This window comes from Cherax quadricarinatus, chromosome 54, assembly GCF_038502225.1.
Source record: "Cherax quadricarinatus isolate ZL_2023a chromosome 54, ASM3850222v1, whole genome shotgun sequence".
Classification (NCBI taxonomy): Eukaryota; Metazoa; Arthropoda; class Malacostraca; order Decapoda; family Parastacidae; genus Cherax; species Cherax quadricarinatus.
In genome coordinates, this window is record NC_091345.1 from 13,895,617 (window position 1) to 13,909,843 (window position 14,227).

Sequence of the window (14,227 nt, forward strand, 5' to 3'; positions counted from 1 at the left end):
CATCGGTAGATAAGGAACATAGTAATAAAAGATAAAAGAAACAGGAAAACATCCACTTCGATGTTGTTGTCGTGGTTGGGGCAGACGAGGAGGAAATGAAAGAGGAAGAAGAGTAAGAAAAGAGAAGAGCAAAAGGACAACGACCTGGGAAGTGTGATAATCTGTTAATATTGTTAACACGGCTCTTCTCACGTACTTTCCTCTTTCTCGCTTCCTCACTTCCTCCCTCTACACCTACTCTGCCTCCCTCGTTTCGCCTTCGTTTCTTCCCTTTCTCCCCACTCCTTCATTCCTTCTCTCTCCCTCCTTCCTCTACGCTCACTCTCCCACCCATCTCTCTCAGCCCTCATAAAATTTCTGGTAAAATTAAATTCTCTTTTCCTATTTTTCATTTGGCATAACATTGTCAGCAAAATGTGGAGCTTCCAGGATTTTGTGGTGTTAAATGTAGCCTCTAGACGACGTTTTTATTGTAGTTTTCCTGGACGTGCACGTCATGGTGCGTCTGTGTACTGGTCTAGTTAGTGCCGTGCGCGTGTCTGCGTGCAATTACCTTGTTAGTGCTCTATAATTACGAGGGTCTTTAATTACCTAGTTGATGCGAGTGTCTACAATTATCGAGTTGGAATTGCCTGCCTGTGTCCGACAGTGTTGAGCTCTGGTTCTAGAGTTCACAGTGGATGGAAGTCAACGTGAGATGACACATTATTTCTTGTGGATGTGATGGAGAGTTCCTGGGACCATGTCCCCTGGGACCATGGCCCCTGCGGCCCTGTCTCAGACGAGGTTTCAGAAGCTTCAGATCGTCACACGATTAAAACACGATTAAAAAAAATAAAAACAATTGAGTATCAAGAAAACTGGATCCGTTATGAAAATGACTTATAGGCGAAAAGAAAGTATAGTCAAAATTAGCTCGAAAGAAAATGAAAAAATCAAAGATATTAATACGAAAAATGAAAAAAGGAGTGAAAGGGAGAGACGTAAATGGTGAAAGCAGAACTTTCTCCTGAAGAAAGCACTTGTCTGTGAGCTTGAGGTGAGGAGGGTTATGGAGAGGTGTTTCTCAGTGGTTAACGAACTCAGAGTGGCGGGTCGCTCCAGGATAACATGGCAGCACAGTCCTGTGATTGAAATTTCAGAGTTCCCAGGAATGGATGAGCGGCCGTGGTTACTGTCTTACACTGACGAGACTTGCATCCCGAAGCAACGAGACGGTCAGTCTGTAGCTCTGTAGAGCGTTCTACACAGTCACAGCTTCTGCAACTGACCAGACAGCAGCAGCTAGGACTGACAGTGGTACTAGACAGCCACACAAAGAGCGCAAGCCGCCGAGAGCGAAATAATTAAACAGGTGAAATTATATTGCTTAACGAAAATCATTACTGGCAACTATAACATTTAAAACGAACCACGGTACGGATGGGGATCAAACTCCGGAGTCATTTAAAACGAAAGAACCGAACACAGAAGATCACCGAGTGTAAGATAAAACAACGCCACTGAAGAACATGTCCCGTGTTAGGCTAACCATACCTGGAGAGGCAGGTGTCGAGGGTTAAGTGATCTTAGCCATAAAATTAACAGTCAATACAAGCAAATATCAGCGAGAGAAATAGAGAAAAAAATATAGGGATAGTAGAAATGTCTTATCCAGGATATTTTAAAAAGGGGACTGAGCTGAGAATAAAATGCGCAGTTTCAGGGGTGGGTATGATAAGATCAGAGAGTGTAGGAAGGCAGAAATGAGCCTCGACCCAGTAGTAAGAATTAATGTCTTCACTTGTTGATCCCACATACTGTTCCAAGACTTAAAAATAGTGATTATGTTTTATGCTACGATAAGTGATGGTACCCCTGCCTGCCTGCCTGCCTGCCTGCCTGCCTACCTGCCTGCCTGCCTGCCTGTCTGCCTGCCTGCCTGCCTGCCTCGCCACCATACTATACGACTCTCATAGTGCCTTATCAGCATCCTGGAGCCTACCACTCACTGTTTCTCGTCAGCATCCTGGAGCCTACCACTCTTTCTCGTCAGCATCCTGGAGCCTACCACTCACTCTTTCTCGTCACCATCCTGGAGCCTACCACTCACTCTTTCTCGTCACCATCCTGGAGCCTACCACTCACTCTTTCTCGTCACCATCCTGGAGCCTACCACTCACTCTTTCTCGTCACCATCCTGGAGCCTACCACTCACTCTTTCTCGTCACCATCCTGGAGCCTACCACTCACTCTTTCTCGTCACCATCCTGGAGCCTACCACTCACTCTTTCTCGTCACCATCCTGGAGCCTACCACTCACTCTTTCTCGTCACCATCCTGGAGCCTACCACTCACTCTTTCTCGTCACCATCCTGGAGCCTACCACTCACTCTTTCTCGTCACCATCCTGGAGCCTACCACTCACTCTTTCTCGTCACCATCCTGGAGCCTACCACTCACTCTTTCTCGTCACCATCCTGGAGCCTACCACTCACTCTTTCTCGTCACCATCCTGGAGCCTACCACTCACTCTTTCTCGTCACCATCCTGGAGCCTACCACTCACTCTTTCTCGTCACCATCCTGGAGCCTACCACTCACTCTTTCTCGTCACCATCCTGGAGCCTACCACTCACTCTTTCTCGTCACCATCCTGGAGCCTACCACTCACTCTTTCTCGTCACCATCCTGGAGCCTACCACTCACTCTTTCTCGTCACCATCCTGGAGCCTACCACTCACTCTTTCTCGTCACCATCCTGGAGCCTACCACTCACTCTTTCTCGTCACCATCCTGGAGCCTACCACTCACTCTTTCTCGTCACCATCCTGGAGCCTACCACTCACTCTTTCTCGTCACCATCCTGGAGCCTACCACTCACTCTTTCTCGTCACCATCCTGGAGCCTACCACTCACTCTTTCTCGTCACCATCCTGGAGCCTACCACTCACTCTTTCTCGTCACCATCCTGGAGCCTACCACTCACTCTTTCTCGTCACCATCCTGGAGCCTACCACTCACTCTTTCTCGTCACCATCCTGGAGCCTACCACTCACTCTTTCTCGTCACCATCCTGGAGCCTACCACTCACTCTTTCTCGTCACCATCCTGGAGCCTACCACTCACTCTTTCTCGTCACCATCCTGGAGCCTACCACTCACTCTTTCTCGTCACCATCCTGGAGCCTACCACTCACTCTTTCTCGTCACCATCCTGGAGCCTACCACTCACTCTTTCTCGTCACCATCCTGGAGCCTACCACTCACTCTTTCTCGTCACCATCCTGGAGCCTACCACTCACTCTTTCTCGTCACCATCCTGGAGCCTACCACTCACTCTTTCTCGTCACCATCCTGGAGCCTACCACTCACTCTTTCTCGTCACCATCCTGGAGCCTACCACTCACTCTTTCTCGTCACCATCCTGGAGCCTACCACTCACTCTTTCTCGTCACCATCCTGGAGCCTACCACTCACTCTTTCTCGTCACCATCCTGGAGCCTACCACTCACTCTTTCTCGTCACCATCCTGGAGCCTACCACTCACTCTTTCTCGTCACCATCCTGGAGCCTACCACTCACTCTTTCTCGTCACCATCCTGGAGCCTACCACTCACTCTTTCTCGTCACCATCCTGGAGCCTACCACTCACTCTTTCTCGTCACCATCCTGGAGCCTACCACTCACTCTTTCTCGTCACCATCCTGGAGCCTACCACTCACTCTTTCTCGTCACCATCCTGGAGCCTACCACTCACTCTTTCTCGTCACCATCCTGGAGCCTACCACTCACTCTTTCTCGTCACCATCCTGGAGCCTACCACTCACTCTTTCTCGTCACCATCCTGGAGCCTACCACTCACTCTTTCTCGTCACCATCCTGGAGCCTACCACTCACTCTTTCTCGTCACCATCCTGGAGCCTACCACTCACTCTTTCTCGTCACCATCCTGGAGCCTACCACTCACTCTTTCTCGTCACCATCCTGGAGCCTACCACTCTTTCTCGTCACCATCCTGGAGCCTACCACTCTTTCGCGCCACCATCCTGGCGCCTGCCACTGTTTCGCGCCACCATCCTGGCGCCTGCCACTGTTTCGCGCCACCATCCTGGCGCCTGCCACTGTTTCGCGCCACCATCCTGGCGCCTGCCACTGTTTCTCGCCACCATCCTGGCGCCTGCCACTGTTTCTCGCCACCATCCTGGCGCCTGCCACTGTTTCTCGCCACCATCCTGGCGCCTGCCACTGTTTCTCGCCACCATCCTGGCGCCTGCCACTGTTTCTCGCCACCATCCTGGCGCCTGCCACTGTTTCTCGCCACCATCCTGGCGCCTGCCACTGTTTCTCGCCACCATCCTGGCGCCTGCCACTGTTTCTCGCCACCATCCTGGCGCCTGCCACTGTTTCTCGCCACCATCCTGGCGCCTGCCACTGTTTCTCGCCACCATCCTGGCGCCTGCCACTGTTTCTCGCCACCATCCTGGCGCCTGCCACTGTTTCTCGCCACCATCCTGGCGCCTGCCACTGTTTCTCGCCACCATCCTGGCGCCTGCCACTGTTTCTCGCCACCATCCTGGCGCCTGCCACTGTTTCTCGCCACCATCCTGGCGCCTGCCACTGTTTCTCGCCACCATCCTGGCGCCTGCCACTGTTTCTCGCCACCATCCTGGCGCCTGCCACTGTTTCTCGCCACCATCCTGGCGCCTGCCACTGTTTCTCGCCACCATCCTGGCGCCTGCCACTGTTTCTCGCCACCATCCTGGCGCCTGCCACTGTTTCTCGCCACCATCCTGGCGCCTGCCACTGTTTCTCGTCACCATCCTGGCGCCTGCCACTGTTTCTCGCCACCATCCTGGTGCCTGCCACTGTTTCTCGCCACCATCCTGGTGCCTGCCACTGTTTCTCGCCACCATCCTGGTGCCTGCCACTGTTTCTCGCCACCATCCTGGTGCCTGCCACTGTTTCTCGCCACCATCCTGGCGCCTGCCACTGTTTCTCGCCACCATCCTGGCGCCTGCCACTGTTTCTCGCCACCATCCTGGCGCCTGCCACTGTTTCTCGCCACCATCCTGGCGCCTGCCACTGTTTCTCGCCACCATCCTGGCGCCTGCCACTGTTTCTCGCCACCATCCTGGCGCCTGCCACTGTTTCTCGCCACCATCCTGGCGCCTGCCACTGTTTCTCGCCACCATCCTGGCGCCTGCCACTGTTTCTCGCCACCATCCTGGCGCCTGCCACTGTTTCTCGCCACCATCCTGGCGCCTGCCACTGTTTCTCGCCACCATCCTGGCGCCTGCCACTGTTTCTCGCCACCATCCTGGCGCCTGCCACTGTTTCTCGCCACCATCCTGGCGCCTGCCACTGTTTCTCGCCACCATCCTGGCGCCTGCCACTGTTTCTCGCCACCATCCTGGTGCCTGCCACTGTTTCTCGCCACCATCCTGGTGCCTGCCACTGTTTCTCGCCACCATCCTGGTGCCTGCCACTGTTTCTCGCCACCATCCTGGTGCCTGCCACTGTTTCTCGCCACCATCCTGGTGCCTGCCACTGTTTCTCGCCACCATCCTGGTGCCTGCCACTGTTTCTCGCCACCATCCTGGTGCCTGCCACTGTTTCTCGCCACCATCCTGGTGCCTGCCACTGTTTCTCGCCACCATCCTGGTGCCTGCCACTGTTTCTCGCCACCATCCTGGTGCCTGCCACTGTTTCTCGCCACCATCCTGGTGCCTGCCACTGTTTCTCGCCACCATCCTGGTGCCTGCCACTGTTTCTCGCCACCATCCTGGTGCCTGCCACTGTTTCTCGCCACCATCCTGGTGCCTGCCACTGTTTCTCGCCACCATCCTGGTGCCTGCCACTGTTTCTCGCCACCATCCTGGTGCCTGCCACTGTTTCTCGCCACCATCCTGGTGCCTGCCACTGTTTCTCGCCACCATCCTGGTGCCTGCCACTGTTTCTCGCCACCATCCTGGTGCCTGCCACTGTTTCTCGCCACCATCCTGGTGCCTGCCACTGTTTCTCGCCACCATCCTGGTGCCTGCCACTGTTTCTCGCCACCATCCTGGTGCCTGCCACTGTTTCTCGCCACCATCCTGGTGCCTGCCACTGTTTCTCGCCACCATCCTGGTGCCTGCCACTGTTTCTCGCCACCATCCTGGTGCCTGCCACTGTTTCTCGTCACCATCCTGGTGCCTGCCACTGTTTCTCGTCACCATCCTGGTGCCTGCCACTGTTCCTCGTCACCATCCTGGTGCCTGCCACTGTTCCTCGTCACCATCCTGGTGCCTGCCACTGTTCCTCGTCACCATCCTGGTGCCTGCCACTGTTCCTCGTCACCATCCTGGTGCCTGCCACTGTTCCTCGTCACCATCCTGGTGCCTGCCACTGTTCCTCGTCACCATCCTGGTGCCTGCCACTGTTCCTCGTCACCATCCTGGTGCCTGCCACTGTTCCTCGTCACCATCCTGGTGCCTGCCACTGTTCCTCGTCACCATCCTGGTGCCTGCCACTGTTCCTCGTCACCATCCTGGTGCCTGCCACTGTTCCTCGTCACCATCCTGGTGCCTGCCACTGTTCCTCGTCACCATCCTGGTGCCTGCCACTGTTCCTCGTCACCATCCTGGTGCCTGCCACTGTTCCTCGTCACCATCCTGGTGCCTGCCACTGTTCCTCGTCACCATCCTGGTGCCTGCCACTGTTCCTCGCCACCATCCTGGTGCCTGCCACTGTTCCTCGCCACCATCCTGGTGCCTGCCACTGTTCCTCGCCACCATCCTGGTGCCTGCCACTGTTCCTCGCCACCATCCTGGTGCCTGCCACTGTTCCTCGCCACCATCCTGGTGCCTGCCACTGTTCCTCGCCACCATCCTGGTGCCTGCCACTGTTCCTCGCCACCATCCTGGTGCCTGCCACTGTTCCTCGCCACCATCCTGGTGCCTGCCACTGTTCCTCGCCACCATCCTGGTGCCTGCCACTGTTCCTCGCCACCATCCTGGTGCCTGCCACTGTTCCTCGCCACCATCCTGGTGCCTGCCACTGTTCCTCGCCACCATCCTGGTGCCTGCCACTGTTCCTCGCCACCATCCTGGTGCCTGCCACTGTTCCTCGCCACCATCCTGGTGCCTGCCACTGTTCCTCGCCACCATCCTGGTGCCTGCCACTGTTCCTCGCCACCATCCTGGTGCCTGCCACTGTTCCTCGCCACCATCCTGGTGCCTGCCACTGTTTCTCGTCACCATCCTGGTGCCTGCCACTGTTTCTCGTCACCATCCTGGTGCCTGCCACTGTTTCTCGTCACCATCCTGGTGCCTGCCACTGTTTCTCGTCACCATCCTGCGGTCTGGCACTCACAGTGCCTCGTCAGCTGTGAGTGCCTTCGCTCTGAGATGCCTGAAGCACCAGGTGCCAAACTGAATTACAAGAGAGTTTTGTACCCGAAGACTTAGTGTGGAGCGATGTGAAGGGAAGATTGCAGTGGGAAGTGTCATTATATATATATATATATATATATATATATATATATATATATATATATATATATATATATATATATATATATATATAATAAAATGCTCACCAACACTTCAGGAAAGGACAAAGCTCGTCTCCTAGCGGTGAAGGTTCCTTCTATCTGTTCCCAGTTCCTCCCTGGCACTCGACTCGACCCACAGGCCATTCGGATTGGTGTTGCTCTTCGCCTAGCCGCCCCCATCCTCACCAAACATAGGTGTTTTTGCGGCAGCGTGCCGGCTGATCAATTCGGACTTCATCGTCTTGTGTATCACACATCAAAAGGGAAGTATGCCAGATATGAGGTCAACGACATCATAAAGAGAAGCCTCGCCACAAACCGTTGCTCAGCTCAACGGGAACCCCAAGTACTGAGGTCTGACGGAAGTCAAAAGCATCCTGATGGAGCCACTATGCTACCCTGGAAGGATGGTAAGCAGATTGCCTGGGACTACACCTGTGCCGCCACATTGGCAGACACCTATTTAACATACTCTATAGTTGAACAGGATGGAGCAGCCAGCCACAAGGAGACCCAGAAGACCCGCAGATGTGAAGGGCTTCCCTCTTGCTATAACTTCATCCCAATAAGGTCGGAGACCCTTGGAATATGAGGGAAGCGTGTTCTAAAGTTCCTCAAAGAGCTGGGTGAAAAACTCATCATGGAAACCAAAAACTACAGGGCGGCCAGCTTCCTCTTTCAGAGATTCAGTGTTGCGATCCAAAGGGGAAATACCTGCAGCATTCTGGGCACGCGGTCCACCGCTGGGAAGCTGGACGAAGTATTTGAGATGTAGCTCTGAGATGTTATCTATGTTGTACTCTATTACATTGTCTCATATATAAGAGAGAAAGTCCCTTTGAGATAAAAAGAGAATGCCTCTTCAGGTTAGCTTCAAAGTTGGTGCCTTATTGTAAAGTTTGAATTAGAATTGGGCCATGAAGAAATTGGGATATAATTTCCATGTAACTTGTGAACGTAAATTATGATTGGCTTCAAAGTTTTAATGGCTACTAATGCACTCTTCCAGTCGCGTGCTTCGAGGTAGAGAGGATACTGTTTCTCGGTTCAAGAGCGTCCCAGATACATTTAGTCTGGGAGTTGTTGCTTTACATAACGTCACTGACACGTCTCTGGTAGCGTGATCTCGGCTGCAGCGGTGTGTCCACCAGAACGAGACAGTAGCTAGCGTATGACTTGTAGAAAACGTTCCTTGATCAGTCTATACCAGCAGCAACAGTCTGGTTAACCAGGCAAGCACCGGACGAGCCTGGCCTATGGCCGGGCTCCGGGAGTAGAAAAACTCTCTGAACTTATCAAAGGAATATAATCAAAATTATTTTACATGTGAATGTACTCGCCTAATTGTGGTTGCAGGGTTAGATTCATAGCTCCTGACTCCGCCTTTTCATTGCGTCTGAACGTACGTACGTGTGTGTGTGTGTGTGTGTGTGTGTGTGTGTGTGTGTGTGTGTGTGTGTGTGTGTGTATGTGTGTGTGTGTATTTCATGGCTGTGTTGCCTGTTACAGCTGTGTTGCCCGTCACAGCTGTGTTGCCCGTCACAGCTGTGTTGCCCGTCACAGCTGTGTTGCCCGTCACAGCTGTGTTGCCCGTCACAGCTGTTCAACTGAAACACCAGTCCATTCCACTCCTCCCCCCACATTAAAATCGCTTGTGATGTAAATTACAGCGGACCTGTGTGTCGGATGCAGTTGGAATGAGGTGATAGGGCAGGTAATGTTGTCATTCTTTGTTACGCATTTCCATTTGATCGTACGCTGACCTTGAAATTAAAAAGGTACATTTGGGTAAACATAGGGAGGATGGACCATTGTATTGGGTAATGATGGTGTTTGACGCAGTGTGGAGCTGTGGGGTAGTGTCTGCATGACTGTGCTGTGGGGTAGTGTCTGCATGACTGTGCTGTGGGTAGTGTCTGCATGACTGTGCTGTGGGGTAGTGTCTGCATGACTGTGCTGTGGGGTAGTGTCTGCATGACTGTGCTGTGGGGTAGTGTCTGCATGACTGTGCTGTGGGGTAGTGTCTGCATGACTGTGCTGTGGGGTAGTGTCTGCATGACTGTGCTGTGGGGTAGTGTCTGCATGACTGTGCTGTGGGGTAGTGTCTGCATGACTGTGCTGTGGGGTAGTGTCTGCATGACTGTGCTGTGGGGTAGTGTCTGCATGACTGTGCTGTGGGGTAGTGTCTGCATGACTGTGCTGTGGGGTAGTGTCTGCATGACTGTGCTGTGGGGTAGAGGGATTGGGTTGTGCTGTGGGATATGAAGTACCTGACTCTTCTGTCTATATCTGTGGGTGAGAGATAGCTGGTGTGTACTATCCTATTTCTCTTTGCGCGACTCGAACCCTGGCCCTTGTGCCATGACCCTCGTCACCTAGCATTACCGGTTCATAGACATTTTAAGCAAGGGAAAGGGAGGGGTACTTCTTTGAACACGTTTCATCCATTATGGGCGAAATGTGTTAGAATGAAGACTATTTAACCAGCTTAAAAATAATTAATGTTTTTCAGCTAAGTCTACCCCGTGTATTACTGGTTTCTGTATGTGCTATTAGAGGAAAACTTGTTCCTGTCGTACCTACTACTGAAACTGGGCATGGACTTTGTCTCCTGTGTCTGTGCTGTCACTGTTAGCTATCTTGAAGCTCGTAATTATATCTTTCAGAGTCAGTTCTCTTTGTCTCTCCAACTGCACGTCTCGCAGCTTTGGAACTAGTCTGGTTGCAAACCTTTACATTTATTCAGGTTTTTCCAATATTTTAGATCAGATGGGCACTTCAAGGTGGTAGTGCGTGTTCCGAGCCTTGGATTATTCTTAATCAAGGGTCCTGAAGGCTATTCTGAATATTTGCTAGCCTTGCATGGGCTAGAGGTCACAGAGTTGATGAGCTCCTCCGGCGATATGTTCGGTGAAATGTTAACTCCCAGAGCCATTTCTGTTGTCGATGTACATAGTATTCAACTTTCCAGTCCCCGTTTGCTGTCTTCCCTCACCTTCTGTCAACAGTATGATGATCATAATACCAGTTGCTGACAGCACCTGTTATTACCTGGTACCGACAGTGCCTGTTGCTGATAGCACCTATTGCTGACAGTACCCGGTGCTGAAAGTACCTATTGCTGACAGTACCCGGTGCTGAAAGTACCTATTGCTGACAGTACCCGGTGCTGACAGTACCTAGTGCTGACAGTACCTAGTGCTGACAGTACCTAGTGCTGACAGTACCTAGTGCTGACAGTACCTAGTGCTGACAGTACCGTGTGTTACTTGCTAGGCAATAGATCATAAAACATACATCCAGAGCATTAACGTTCAAATTTGTAAATATTAACCTGCATATATATTGCTTATATCGATACACAGATACCCTTCCCTCCTTAAACAGGGTACCAGGGCACCGAGGTACAAGGATCCAGAATACCAGGAATACACTTTCAATTTTATATATATATATAATTATAAAATGTCGTGCCGAATAGGCAAAACTGGTCAATTAGCTATAACTCATTTAAAATTAAGTCATTTCTAAAATTTTCTCTTATACGTTTAGAGATATATATTTTTCATTAATGTAAATGTAAAAATTAATAATTTTGTGCCAAAAGAACCTTAGAAAACTTACCTAACCTTATTATAACAGGCGCAATTTAATTTAGCCTGATCCGACTAAATATATTTTAGATAAGTTTACAATAATTTAATAAACAATGAAATTATTTTTTTTCGTTAGGTTCAGAATGATTTTTGAGAAATTATTTCATATACAAATTTTCGCTTGTCTTATTCTGCAAGAAGAGCGTTGCTACTTAAGCTAAAATCGCAAGTTTTACCAAATCGGCGCGACATATATATGCAAAACAATCACGGGGGGAGTAGAATGATAGCTCTAGGCCTCTCGTGTTGCAATCAACTCATCAGGAGCTTGCAAAGTTGCAGAAAAGAGGAGAATGTCCAAACAAATACTATCCCAAAGGACGTCTTTACTGGAGAGAGAGAGAGAGAGAGAGAGAGAGAGAGAGAGAGAGAGAGAGAGAGAGAGAGAGAGAGAGAGAGAGAGAGACACAAAGGGAACAGGAAATGCCTCCAGGCACACCAGTGCCCATAACCAAAAGGATGAATATTATAGCATTAGAAAAATCCCACAAGCTTTGATATTGTATTTGCATAATATAATTTATATATATTTATATTATACATTTTACATATATATATATATATATATATATATATATATATATATATATATATATATATATATATATATATATATATATATATATATACATATACATATACATATACATATACATACATATACATACATATACATACATATACATACATATACATACATATACATACATATACATACATATACATACATATACATATATATATATACAGTAATAATAATATAAAAGTGTGTGTGTGCGCAAGACGTGTGGTGTGGGAAACGTGTGTGTGGGATCGCCGTATAATAAGTACTCTGGCGCTAACATGTTTCACCTCGCCAGGAAGAGGATTAACTTCAGCGCAGTTGAAAAGCATAGCTTAGGAACCGCTTTGTTATGTCGACTTGATGTCATGCTCCTTGTATGTGTTAAAGTTAGTTGTAGTATTAGACACAAATACTCATTTTCTCTCTATATATATGCGTCTGTTTTCATTTATCATTGGTCATTTTGACTATCATAATCGAGTCGATGTTCAACGAAGGCAAGTTTCATTTACTCCACTATGGAAAAGCTGAATTTATGGAAAATGACAGTAAAAAGCTCACTCAACCCGCTCACAATAATTTCACTATTACGAGAACAAAAATAAAAGACTGAATAACACGAACCTTTCTAACAGGTGATAACTGGAAGGTTCAGTCCCGCCTATGAGCTTAGACGGAAGAGAATTGTGAGAATAGTTTCAAGTTTAACGAGTAATAAGCTGATTAATGGATTAACGTCAAAAGAGTGGTAACCGAGCAAAAAATTACGTTAAAAAATTAAAATGAACACTGTCAGTGTTCTTAAACACACTGAACAGCTAAACAGTAAGTACTGGAGCAGTAAAATGGGTGTGGGTCGGACGCACAAATCCAGGGTATTCACGTGTACTGGAGCCGGTACGGTGTAATCTGTCAGTTACCCCCATAAACTCACGAACAAGAAGTGGACTGGAGGGACGCTCAGAAAGCAGTACCGAGCATTGCTTCTCCCAGCTACACCGGTACAGAAAGAAAAAAAAATCAGACTAAGATTGGCAAGAATCACACTTTAACGCGAGTAGCTCAAGAGATGGCGCTGGCAGCCAGGTGTACACAAAAGAAAACCAGAGAGCGATTCCACCGCCAGTCACACTAGAGGAAAATGAGGTTAATAAGTTCCACTTTGCACTCTCTAAGAAACCTTGAAAGAAAGTTATTCTGGGCCCAGGGGCTTATTTTGCTTTAATCGGTCAATCTATTTAATTTTCACATTAGTGTATGTATAAAGTAATGCATATATATCAATGCAGTATATAAATAAAATCAATGGTCTCTAAGTTAGACTCTCATCTAATACAAACTTTGGATACAATCTCAAGATTTTAGATATCGTTGCACTAACCATGAAGTGACGTGACATGTCCTGCATGAAATGTTTGGACGTGTATCTCTGTGGTTGGAGGCTCGGACACTAAATTATAATGTTAAAGATAGAGTGTGTATGTGTATGTGTGTATGGGGGGGTGAAGGGGGGAGCTCCTGTCTGTGTCCACACATTCTGAACTTCATGTGATTAACATCTCCATGAAAAATGAAAGTCCATGGATACTTATAGCCAAGTTTTAGTCCAGCAGTGACAACGTCTTGTGGTCTGCCGATCTTGCTTCCTTCTCCATAAACATATTTCGCTAGACACAGTTCATTATGATGGTCAATGGATCTTGCCATTTCCAATCTGTACTCATTTTGTCATAGCACTCGTTTGCTGGTTCTCTTCTGACAATGGTTTTCATATTTCTGAGAAGCCAAAACAATATTCGATATTCTCTTCGTTTAATTCGTGTTTATTCAAGGCATTACTTTATCATACTTCTGGAGGCCTGTGTGACGGGGAAACCTCACACATAAACATGTTAATGTACTACAGACAGTTTGCAATGACCAACAAGTAGATGTTTAAGACACATGTGCAACACTAAGTACTTATCTATATTGTTGCAACGTTTCTCTTGCACAACAGGGAATCTTTAGTCAAGTGCAAGCGAATAACACAGGAGATGTATGTCACATTCAGACCTGAGGCTAATGGCAGTAAGTAAAGACAGTAGTGAATAACAGATGACTGATCTCTATGTGGTTTCATATATGTAGGTTAAGTTATGACCGAACCAAAGTGACTAGGTATAATGTAGGCTAAGTTACTGAAGTAACGTGACTAGGTATAATGTTTGTCAGGAAACAGAACAAGTGTTTCCTGACGCGGATCTTAGTCATATGATGACCAACAGCTTGAGTTTTTGGTTACGTGACTGAGGCCTTCTACCAGCTTACCGGTCCACCTCTTTAAAAATCATAGTTATGATTATAACCATCAGTTACGTGACTGCGAACTCTCAACAGGAGTAAACAGGTTGTTTTGACTGTCGCAACTGGCATGTGTGTGTGTGTGTGTGTGTGTGTGTGTGTGTGTGTGTGTGTGTGTGTGTGTGTGTGTGTGTGTGTGTGTGTGTGTGTGA

The 14,227-nt window shown here is 48.8% G+C and overlaps 1 protein-coding gene across 1 annotated transcript in view; it reads left to right on the forward strand.

Annotated features, from left to right (window-relative positions):
• The window catches only part of LOC128699148 (pikachurin), a 563,751-nt gene that overhangs the window by 47,631 nt on the left and 501,893 nt on the right, over positions 1–14,227 (forward strand). The window lies entirely within an intron of this gene.